The sequence below is a fragment of the Nicotiana tabacum genome, chromosome 12 (assembly GCF_000715075.1).
Source record: "Nicotiana tabacum cultivar K326 chromosome 12, ASM71507v2, whole genome shotgun sequence".
In the NCBI taxonomy this organism is placed as follows: domain Eukaryota; kingdom Viridiplantae; phylum Streptophyta; class Magnoliopsida; order Solanales; family Solanaceae; genus Nicotiana; species Nicotiana tabacum.
This window is the reverse complement of record NC_134091.1, coordinates 105,383,558-105,395,403: the sequence shown is the minus strand read 5'-3', so window position 1 is coordinate 105,395,403 and position 11,846 is coordinate 105,383,558.

Genomic DNA, 11,846 nt, shown 5'->3' with positions numbered 1-11,846 from the left:
GAGTCGCGGGCCCGGGTTGGACCTTATGGTTGATTTTGGGCTTTTGAGTAAAGATTCGACCTTTATCAATTGGAATTGTTTCCTTATGCTTTATTTGACGTATTTGAGTTGCTTTTGGATAGTTTCAAGCCGTTCAGAGGTAGGTACGCGCGGTATGGCAGTTTTGGAGCATCGTTTGGCTTGCTCGGTGTTGGATTTGGCTTGTTCAAGGTAAGTAACACTTCTAAACGAGGTGCTGAGGGTATGAACCCCGAATATACGTGATATGTGTTTGGTGTTGAGGTGACACACATGCTAGGTGACAGACGTGTGAGCGTGAACCATATGAATTGTGACTCGGTTAATTCTAGGCTATATGCTTATCCTGTTGGGACCTACTGGGGTCATTTCTGCTGTTGAGTTACCTGTTTTTATTAAAATTACATACTTAGTCATACGCATTCATCTGCATATCATATCTCAGTCTCTGTTACCATTTATTGATACATCACATCATTATTTTTGGCCAGATCTTTCATGATACTGTGAGCCCGAGAGACTAGAGAGATTGATGACTGAGTGAGGCAGATGGCCTATTTGTGAGTGATATTTATGGAAGTGGGTTGCACGCCGTAACATATTATTTTGATTTATGCCACGATTGGCTTATTATAGTGCTTGGGCTGAAGGAGTCCCTCCGGAGTCTATACACACCCCAGTGAGCGTAGGTAATTACTGAGCGCGAGTGCCGAGTGATTGGGAGGATTAAGTGACTGTGAGGACTGAGTGGTTGTGAGGACTGAGTGACTGTGAGGACTGAGTGACTAGGAGGAATAAGTGAATTGATACTCTCGGAGTATGGATATGGTTTTATCACTGAGTTGCATCACATTCGACATGGACACTTGACATACATGCATAGAGATGCATTTTTCTCATGTTGTACGGTATCACGTCATTCATGACTTCTCATATGAATTGACATATAGGCGTAGAGATGTATTTTCCTCGCGCTATTTGATAATGATACATCTTGTCTGTTGTTGAAAAGTTTTTTGGGAAATTTCACTGTTTTCAAACTAAACTTACTCATACTTTTGGTGTTTTTGGTAAAAGAATTGGGATTTGTTGTTATACTTGAAAAGCATGCCTATTTTTTCATAACTGTGAATGAGCTGAGTATCATATCTCTGAGTTACTTCGTGTGTCATTTTTTACTATATTGTTATGCATTGTTGCTGGTTATTAGAGTTGGACTGTAACCCTTGTCCTAACTCGTCACTACTTTCAACCTAAGGTTAGGTTTGTTACTTATTGTGTACATGGGGTCGATTGTACTCATACTACACTTTTACACCTTGCGTGCAGACTTGGATACTGATGTTGTTGTGTATGACGGGAGCTAGCATTGAAGACGTACCTGCATTCCGGTAATAGCTGCCTCTTGTTTATGGTAGCTCTAGACTTATGAAAAACCTGTTTATGTATAATTCGGACAGATGATGTATTTATTTTACACTAGCTTTGTAAACTCTAAGTCTTAGAAGCTCATGATTTGTACTACCAGTCTTTGGGAAATGTATAAGATTCAGATATTTTCTTTTATTTATTTGTCTCATTAAATTTCATTGGAACTGATTTATTGTCAATTGGCTTATCTAGCGGGTTGGGTTAGGTGCCATAACGACTAGTTAGATTTTGGATTGTGACAATAAACGTACAAATTTTGGTGGCTGATCACGCCCAACTATACTTTATAAAAAGGACTAAGCGGTCGTTGCAAATATATTCCGGTCAACAAGTCCGGAGTCGAATCCCACAGGGAATTAACCTATTAAGCACAGCTACTAGACTCGCACAAATTCACGCAATCAATATTTAGGAATATTTAAATAACAAATTGGATGTTTACTAACTAAATATCACGTAATAAAAATGCAGTAATTAATAACTAATTATGAACAGGTTGTAGACAAGAATTGGAATAATCTAAGGTTATGATTTTCCCTATTGTCGAAATCCTTTCCTCTATGTTTCCTATAAATTTGCCTAAATTTTCTCTACCGATCATGAGCGATCTGAGTGTCGTAATTCTCTCTCGAGTAACTACCACAATTTACTTGACATATTCATCCTAATTATGCTAGCCGGCACTAAGTACGGCTCACTCGGATCGCACCCTGGTTTCGTTATTCCTAATCCTACCTTTAAACCCTCCGTATTGATACCTCATATACTTTAGGAGTGATGTTGTTCCACAACTACCTAAATATACACTATCTTCCAAGTAATACACACTAAATAGGCACAGTCGATTGAGAGCTCTTCAACCAACCACAATAATAACATAGTTGAACAAATAGAGAAAATACTACGACAAATCTATATTAATGTAATAAGAAAATCATCCTCCAATAGGTTCCATCAAAACCCTTGATTAGGAGTTTAGCTACTCATATTCATAGTAACAATATCCCAAATATTTTGCATAACTAAATTACAAAGTAAAGATGAAAGAATGCAGAAATCGATGATTCTATCTCCCAACTGGTGTTCCACGAGCTATTCTTGCCTTCGGTCACAAAACTACTTCAAAAGTGGTGTTTTATGTCTATTTATATGTGTAGGAAAAGACCTAAACGGCATAGGTCAAGTCCTAGTCAAACCAGGAGACAAAATAAGCCTTCAAAATTCGGAGTAAGCACGCCTCAGACCATGCCTCGCTAGGCTCCACGCGAGATGAACCTCGCCTAACACTGTGCTGCGCCAGCTCCCACGCGAGCTCGAGCTCGCCTCACCCTTCGCGATGCCTACTCCTACGCGAGTTCAGAGGCTCGCGTCGCTAGCTTCCACGCGAGATCAAAGGGTCGCCTCGCGAGCTTCTTCATCTTTTCACTGTTTAATGCATTCTTTCTTCTTTCCACAGTTTTCGAGCACACTTTATTCTTTAAATTTTTCTTTTTGCTATAATTTCATCTCCAATTCACCTACACATAAAATAGACTCCATTACGCGCAAATAAAGTGTAGTTTAACATTAAAGCACATAAAATGCAAGATAATTAATATACTAAAATATGGAATTATAGCCACATCAATGGCTTAATTTGCTAGTTGGAAAAAAATCTCCAAACAGAAATAATCTAGTAAATCTCTCCATGTTTTTGGGTTCAGGACAAGGAAATTAAATCAAAGATTATCTAATTGCATAATATAATAAGCAGTTTATGTTTCAATAATTGTATAAAGATAAGAAACTGAAAATTGCGTCATACCAAATAACTAATTGACGCAAGATACTTTTTGGACAGGCTCTTGCAATTGTAACAAAAAGTAAAGAAATAATGGACTAATTGAGAACCCTTTGATGTATCTTGACCATGAAAAGAGAAAGAGTGAAACAACAAAAAAGGTGTCGTTTTGTTTGATATCCAGCTCATAAGACTGTCAGCATAAAATCTTGTTCTTTTGGAATGACCATCATTCATTTAGCCATGCCTAACTTACTAACTAATCATCGTTTGGTTAACTAATTATTGTTTGGTCCTTGACAAGAAAATAAAGCAAGATTTTCTTAGCCATTATCGTCTACTTTTCAGTTAAAAATGTGTTATATGTTGTTAGTTGTTTGAAACATCACAACGGACAATCGTAAAAGTGATTAGCGTAGATCACACTGGCTTTAAAAAAGAAAGAAAACTGCTGAAGATGAATATTCTAATTAAAAGAAAATAATGCTTTCTAAAGATTCTCTTTTCTACAGAAATGATTAAAAGACATAATTTGTATTTTTTCGTTAAAATCTGATCCTAAAACTCCTTTAGACATTGCTTTCCAACAGTATTGAAAGTTTGGAATTAGTTTGACTAACATATATATATATTTCTTAGGGGTATATGGTTCTAAATTATGTTTTGTAAATAACAGATGTACCATTTTTGCAATGGTGCTAAAGTTGTTATTGTCTCCTTCAAAATCAGTATCATATTTCCCTCAAAATTGTCTTTGATTCAACAACTGAACTAAAATAGTTTTTGCAAACTTTTACCTAAAGTAAATGCACTTAAAATCCCAACTCTGAATCAACTTCCAATAATCTCGTTGTCATATAAAATACTTGACCAACATGCTGAATGGATTCCATAGTCTCCAACTCTCCATTGGTCATATCCAGAAAAAATCAAGTGGACTAGAAAAAAACTTAACTGCTAACCTCTCAACATCATCAACATAAAAATAAATAAATGTAAGAAAAGAAGAAAAGTAATGAAACAGAGGTTGAACGATAAAATCTTAGTCGCACCGGGTATTTACACCCAACCAATCATCTTAATCTCAGTTAACAAAAAATTAAAATAAGAATATCTAGCATTTAATCATGATTAAGTGATAAATTTGTGTATACAAAACATATGTAAGCACTTGGTGCATGTAAGTATTCTGAAGCATCGAAAGAGAAACTAGACTCAAAAAACGTTAATGTTGGCCCAAGTGAAGGTTAATTTTGAAGATTGACAAAGGAAGCTCACGCATGAACCAGGTCCATCCCTTGTGTGCATAGACAGGGGAAGATTCGAGCATGTGGGATGCACGTGAAAGAGATAAACTTAATTTGGCATAATTGATATCTACTGATCGAAAAGGTTGTATAATTGATAAGGAGAAGGACTCCTTACTCAAAGAGAACATTATTCAAGATAAGGAAGGAGTTAAAAGTTGGGATCAACTAGAACTCTTCCACCAAGGAAGAGTAGCATTAGAACTCTAGTTATTTCTTCATCTACTAACTCTATATATTGCAGGATGTTCTCATTCTACAAGTAACGCACAAAAGCAGAAGTTAAACGTGAATTGAGAGTAAAATAGCAAGGCATTTTGCAAGCAGTTCGTGTGTGATTCAAGTGTGCAAACTTGAAGCTACATGAACAAGATAGAAGAACCAGTTCCAAGTGTCTGTCTTTTATTCTAGTTCAATTGTAGTAGGTACTTTCATATTGTACCTTTCAGCTTTATCTAGAGGCAATCGTAATAGGTACTAAGAGTATTCAAGTTAGAGTTAACTTGAAGTTGTCGCAACAGTTAGAGGTTGTGTGCCACAACGGGATTAGAGTTAATCCTAGGTTTACAAAAGTATTTTATAAATGCAGTTTTTGGCTCAGTGATTTAGTGAAGAGTTTTGAGAAAATTCTAATGGGAAGAAGGTCGTGATTTTTTCACCTTTAGAGCCAGGTGTTTTCCACATAAAAATCCTTGTGTTCTTTAATTTCTGCATTTATTATTCCGCAGCAGTAGTATAAGGAACACATAGAAAAACCAGGTCTTTCTATAATCTGTGCATGCAAAAAATTGGACACCACACAAATCACCCCCTCCCCCCTGTGTGGTATTGAAGTTAAAACATCAATTGGTATCAGAGCAGGTTATCCTTGAAGAGGCAAAGACCTTAGGAGAAGATCAAGATGAGTGCACCACCTGGAAATTGGGAAGGACAATCCACTGCTAGGCCACCACTCTTCAATGGCCAGTACTACTCCTGATGGAAAAACAGAATGAGAGACCACATCATAGGAGAGGACTATGAGTTATGGGACATTGTCACTGATGGTCCCCTGGCTACCATAAAAAAGAATGTTGAAGGAGTAGATGTGCTAAAAACAAGAGTTGATAGCACTGCTGAGGACTTAAGGAAATGCGAGAAGAATGCCAAGGCCAAGAAATGGCTCGTGTGTGGACTTGGTCCAGACGAGTACAGCAGAATTCAAAGTTGTACTACTGCTAAGGAAATTTTGGACACTTTGCAAGTGGCTCATGAAGGAATACCTCAAGTGAAGAGGTCCAGAGGAACACTACTATATTCTCAATATGAGAATTTCACCATGAAGGAAGGAGAAACCATCCAAGAGATGTATACAAGGTTCACCACACTAACAAATAAACTTAAGTCTCTTGGAAGGGTTATTCTTGAAGAAGACAAAGTTGAGAAGATTTTGACAAGGGTTCTGCCAGTCTCATGGGAGAGCAAAATCACTGCTATTCAGGAATCAAAGAACATTTCCACTCTTAATTTGGATGAGCTAATTGAAAATCTCACTGCTTATGAACTTAGAAGACAAACCATGAAGATGGATGTACCCAAGAAGAAAAGGAGCCTGGCACTCAGAATCACTGAAGGTTCTGATCTAGAAGATGATGAAATGGCTATGATCACAAAAGACTTCAAGAAGTACCTAATGAGAGGAAAGGGTTCTTCAAGAAGTGGAGGCTACAACAAACCAAGGGTTCCTGAAAAACAGACCATTAAGGGTTGCTACAAGTGTGGGAAGACTGATCACCACATCAAAAACTGCCCTCAATGGGAAATTGAATGGAAGAAGGAAAGAGTTGAACGAAGAAACAGAAAGAAGGAACAGGTTCATCCCAAGAAGAATAAAGGATCAACAAAGGCTATGGTTGCTGCTTAGGGGGAAAGCTCAGATGAGGACTCAGATAATGAAGATGGAGATGAACAAGCACTTATGGCAATTGGAGAATCCAATGAGGAATCTGAAGTAAGTATAATCCATCTAAAAGACAAGATTAAGTTTTTTGTCTAAAGAAAGTAAGTATAATCCATCTAAAAGACAAGATTAAGTTTTTTGTCTAAAGAAAGGCTATCTGAGTTACTTCTAGATTTCATTGATGAATCTGAGGATTTAAACAATGAAAAAAATAGTTTTCTAAGGAATCTGTAATTTTAAAAGCAAAGTGTAAGAACCCGGAACTTAGAGTTAGTGAGACTGTAAGTGAAAATACTGCATTAAAGAACCAGGTTCATGCATTTGAATCAAATGTCCTAGAACTTAGATCTGAAAACCTAAAACTGAAATTAGGAACAAGTAAGAAGACAACTGATTGCACACAACTCACTCTGGAAGAAAATGTAGGTAAACTAAAAGATAAGTTGTATAAGAAGGACGAGCAGGTAAGAATTTTGACATAGGATCTAGGCAAGGTCAAGCATGAACTAGACAGAACTTGTAAATGGAACAGGTCCTCCGATGCACTGTCATGGCTGCAGGAACATCACAGTAGCAATAGAAGAGGAATTTAGTTGGGAATCTGCCAACTAGACAGAACTTGTAAATGGAACAGGTCCTCCGATGCACTGTCATGGCTACAGGAACATCACAGTAGCAATAGAAGAGGAATTGGCTTTGGGAATCTGCCAACTAAATGGGATCCCAAAAGCAAGTATCTCACACTTCCTGAGAATAAAATTTGCACACACTGTGGTAAGACTGGTCACTATAAAAGTGAATGCACTGTAAAAGAGAAGGCTAGTCAAAAGAATAAAAAGTTTGTTCAAGGGAAAAATAGGCTGCCAGGTTGGGCTAAAAAGAATTTGATTCATCCTTTTGCCTATAGAAAGGGACCCAAACTAGTTTGGGTTCCTAAGACTAACCCATGATTTCTTTTTGCAGGTCCAAGTGAAGGGGAGCAGCCAAATATGGTACATGGATAGTGTCTGCTCAAAGCACATGACAGGAAGCAAGAACCAGTTCCTTTCACTTAAGGACCTCAAAGGAGGTAATGTCTCCTTTGAAAATGGGAAGAAAGGTGAGATCATTGGGGTTGGTAAGGTAGGTAAGACTGACTCTCACTCGATTGAGAATATCTATTTGATAGACGGCCTAAAATACAGTCTAATTAGTGTATCACAACTGTGTGATAGAGGTAACTTGGTAGCATTCACCTCTACGAAATGCTTTGTGATTAATCTTACCACTGACAAGATTATTTTGTAGGAAAAAAGAGTAAACAATATATATATTGTAGATCTTTCCACACTGTCAGAAAATAAACTCACTTGCTTAAGTGTGGTGGACAATGATCCCCTCCTTTGGCACAAGAGACTTGGGCATGCAAGTCTGAGTCAACTCAACAAATTAGTCTCCAAGGACTTGGTGATTGGACTTCCTAACATCAAGTTTAAGGAAGACAAAGTTTGTGAGACTTGTGCAAGGAGGAAGCAGGTAAGATCCTCCTTTAAATGCAAGAAAGTGGTAAGTACCACCAGAACGATGGAACTGGTCCATATGGATCTCTGTGGTCCAATAAGAATATTAAGCAAAGGTGGTAAAAGATATGTGATGGCGCTTGTTGATGATTACTCTAGGTTTACTTGGACATTATTTTTAACATCTAAAGATGAATCATTTGACATGTTCCCTTCTTTTGTTAGAAAAACTCAGAAACAACTAGGTAATCAACTTGCATCAATTAGGTCTGATCATGGTACTTAATTTAAAAATGCTAAATTTGCTGAATTTTATGATGACCATGGCATAGATCATAATTTTTCTGCTCCTAGGACTCCACAACAAAATGGAGTAGTTGAAAGAAAGAATAAGACACTTGAAGATATGGCTAGGACTATGCTCCTTTCTAGTAAACTGCCTCATAGCTTCTGGGCAGAAACTGTAAATACAGCATGATACATCATAAATAGGTGCATGACTAGACCTCTTATAGAGAAGACTCCCTATGAGTTACTTAAAGGGAGAAAATCAAATATATCCCATCTTAGGGCATTTGGATGCAAGTGCTTTGTGCACAACAATGGTGAAGACTCCCTAGGCAAGTTTGATCCCAGAAGTGATGAGGGGGTATTCTTGGGTTATTCTTCACATAGTAAAGCTTATAAGGTCTATAACAAAAGAATTATGTGTGTTGAAGAAAGTATTCATGTGATTTTTGATGAAACTAACATTCTTTCTGAGAGACAGGAATATGATGACGAAGCAATTGGGCTGGTGAGAAACTCAAATGAAACGACAGCCCAGACTGAAGCTGCACTAGAGGAAGGAACAGGTGATAGAACGGGTTCTTTCACCCAGGGCAACATGACAGGGGGAATAGAACAAAGAGGAAATGATTCTCAAACCTCAAGGGAACCTGTCCATGAATCTGTTCCACAACAACAAAGCATTGAAGGAACATCAAAGGGAAACCAGTTGGTTGTAAAATCTTACAAGTATCAAAGTTCTCATCCCATTGAGAACATAATCACTGATCCAACCTCTGAATCAAAACCAGATCTTCATTAAAAAAAATCTTTGTGCTTTTGATGCCTTCTTATCTCTTATTGAACCTAAAAATATTGTTGATGCTTTGCAGGATACAGACTGGGTAAATGCAATGCAGGATGAATTTAACCAATTTGAAAGGAGTCAAGTTTGGCATCTGGTACCAAGACCCTTGGACAGATAAGTAATTAGCACAAAATGGGTCTTCAGAAATAAGCTTGATGAGGATGGAACAGTTACAAGGAACAAGGCAAGATTGGTGGTTCAAGGATATAGCCAAGAGGAGGGCATAGACTATGATGAAACCTTTGCTCCAGTTGCAAGGTTGGAAGCAATAAGACTCCTCATAGCCTTTGCTGCTTACATGAAATTCACCCTTCACCAGATGGATGTCAAGAGTGCCTTCCTTAATGGCTATCTAAAGGAAGAAGTGTTTGTCAAGCAACCTCCGGGGTTTGAATGCAAGGGGAGTCCTGATCATGTCAAACTTGACAAAGCACTTTATAGGCTCAAGCAGGCACCAAGAGCATGGTATGAAAGATTATCAAAGTTTTTTCTTGAGCATAACTACAAGAGAGGTAAAATTAACAATACTTTATTCTTGAAAGAAAAAGGTAAAGATCTCTTGGTAGTTCAAATATATATTGATGATATAATCTTTGGAGCAACTACAGATAAGTTAAGTAAAGAATTTGCTAAACTAATGGGGAGTGAATTTAAAATGAGCATGATGGGTGAGCTTAACTTCTTTTTAGGCTTACAAATTAAACAAAATTCAAATGGAACTATGATCCATCAGCAGAAGTATGTAAAAGAGTTGCTTAAAAGGTTTAAAATGGAAGATTCCAAAGAAATTGACACTCTTATTGCAACAGCTACAAAGTTGGATATAGATGAACCAGGTTCATCTGTTGATCAGAAGTTGTATAGGGGAATGATTGGCTCATTGTTATATCTCACTGCTAGTAGACCTGATATTATTTTCAGTGTAGGCCTTTGTGCATGATTTCAGGCAAATCCGAAGGAGTCTCACTTAACTGCTGTCAAGAGAATTTTGAAATATCTAAAAGGCACCACTAATCTTTGTCTTTGGTATCCAAAAGGTAGTAATTTTAATCTTGTAGGATATGCTGATTATGCATGTTTTCTTGTGGATAGAAAGAGAACCTCAGGTATGGTACACTTTCTTGTCTCATGTCTTATGTCTTGGGCCACCAAAAAGCAAAATTCAGTGGCCTTATCTACTGCTGAAGCTGAGTATGTTGTTGATGCCTTAAGTTGTGCTCAATTGTTATGGATCAAATAACAATTAATGGACTTTGGAATTAATGTTGGTTGTATCCCCATTTTTTGTGATAACACTAGTGCAATTAGTATGACCAAGAACCCGGTTCATCACAAGAGAACTAAGCACATAGATATTAGGCATCACTTTTTGAGAGATAACTATGAAAAAGGGTTGATCACTGTGGAATTTTGTGCTACTGACAAGCAAATAGCTGACATCTTCATGAAAGCTCTAAGTAGAGATCACTTTGAAAGGAACGTATTAGAATTAGGGATGATTAAGATCACCTAAAAGGACCAGTTCAGAATTCACCACGAAAAAAAAATTTGAAAAAAAAATTATTTTTGGTTAGAAAATCTGAAAATGTGTATATAATTAGATTAATTTTTACTCAGACCCATACTTTCAATAGTATACTCTTGTGCCATGTGTTAAAATAACTAATTAATCTTTAATGATATTTTCTCTATTATGGCAAATTTAGACTTACACAAGAGAATTATCAGTGAAGAACCTGGTTCATCAAGATAACACGGTATATTTTCTACACTCTGCATAATTTGAAATAATAATATTTGGATCATGAGCAGAGTCCTACTTAATTCCAAACTCCTTTTGGAATTATCCGTTACAAGTGAACCAGTTCTGTTCAAAAGAGTCCCAACCGAATTAAAGTACCTAGATTCTAGGGATACACTCCAAAGTCTTTTCAATACTGAAATTCAGTTTGATTAAACTTTCATACTCACTATCATCCCTTCCACCACCCCAACCTCTAAGAAAAGAGTAAAGATGCTTGCTCGCAAGGTTGTTGCGGGGAGAGAACAACTCAAGAAAATAAATAAAAAAAATTGAAAGCGGGTAAGGAAGAAGAACCCCAGAAATCTAATGAATCTGCTACTGAGGGGGAAGAAACTGTTTCTTCTGAAATTGAACAGGCACAAATTTGGAGAATAGGTTTGTACTAGTAGGGTCTATGGCAGACGTTGAAAGTACTGAATCTGGAGAAGTTGGTGGTAAAAATGAAAAGGGAAAAGAAAAAAAGAGCAAGGTAGTTAAGAGTGTTGTGAGGGAAAAAAGTAAAAGAGTGGCTGATTCTTCACCCACTCCTGTTAGTTTAACCAAAAACACAGATGCAATGGTTGTTTGGGAAGAAAAATCTGCTGAAGTAGAGGAGAGTGTAAAGAAAACAGGGGAAAGTGGGTCTGGCAAAGCTGCTGAAGGGTTGGTTCAACTTGGGAAAAATAGAGATGAACCTGATTCATCTGTAGAGGAAACCCCTGCAGACCTACTGAAGAAAGTGGGGCTAAGGATGCTGAGATTGAGAGACTGGAGAAGAGGTTGGTAGAGGTGGAGACTGAGAGAGATGCTCTCAGAACTGAGCTGGCAAGAGAAAAGGAGAAGAATGATGGCATTTTTCAGGATATACTGAAACTCCTTCCAGCCAAAAACCAAGCACCTAGTTCTTCTCAGTCTTAAGCCTCCTAGCCTAGTGTAGATCAACCAGTGACCTAG